Raw genomic sequence first — 835 nt, forward strand, 5'->3', positions numbered from 1 at the left:
ATCTGGAAGTGAAGGACTTTAACCTCAAGTGGATGCCTTTCCTAACCTCTCACTGTGACCTGAAAAAAAAAACGCTCTACATGCGAGCTATATGATGAATAAATGAAGCACAGGTAAGTAATTATAAACATGAAAATCTCAAAAAACGTGACGGATAATGAGATTTAGAGATGCTTAGAGTAAGTTGTGGTCTTGATTTTGAGGGTTTTGTTTGTCTGCCTAGATCCTGTTCCTGCTCTCTGACCGACTGTCAATGAATGACTTATATGTTAAGTTTTCATCATTATGTGCCATGGAGAGGTGAAAAGGGGGAATCTGCAGATTCGATCAAGAAAGAAATATAACATCAAGATCGCCGACATACCTTGGTGCATAGTGCAAAGAGACCATTGTTCTTTAAAACTGTTCTCTCGGAATTAATTGTGGCAGGTAAAGTATTGCATGGTTTTCCTTTTCGGGAACTTTTGAACATTACAGTGAAGGATTAATTTGAAACTTTATACAGGTTATAATGGCACGTCGAAATTTGTGTAAAGCAGTATAAATCACACCTTAAATTGTATGCATATGTTTTGAAATTGACAGAACCCATTTTCTTTCTACAGGTATCACTGCCATAATTAAGCCACAATATCACATAGTCTGGAATGGTGTGATGGCAGACATGGTGCCAAAAATTACCTTACTGGTTTGCTAAACTTTTCTTACTTAATTACACAAAAGGATCACCCTTTTTCATGAAAGCCGTTGGTGTTTACTTGAGATATAATGGTTCGTGAAAGCTACTTTCGCATAAAGATCATGAGAAATGTTGCTGGTCAGTCCTTCAGTCATT

At 37.0% G+C, this 835-nt stretch overlaps 1 long non-coding RNA gene across 1 annotated transcript; it reads left to right on the top strand.

Annotated features, from left to right (window-relative positions):
• Window positions 1–6: 6 nt before the first annotated feature.
• Window positions 7–835, top strand: LOC119594902. Its single transcript, XR_005230656.1, has 2 exons — window positions 7–429; window positions 606–835. It is a non-coding gene; the product is annotated as an uncharacterized LOC119594902 (long non-coding RNA).

This window comes from Penaeus monodon, chromosome 34 (assembly GCF_015228065.2).
Source record: "Penaeus monodon isolate SGIC_2016 chromosome 34, NSTDA_Pmon_1, whole genome shotgun sequence".
Lineage (NCBI taxonomy): Eukaryota > Metazoa > Arthropoda > Malacostraca > Decapoda > Penaeidae > Penaeus > Penaeus monodon.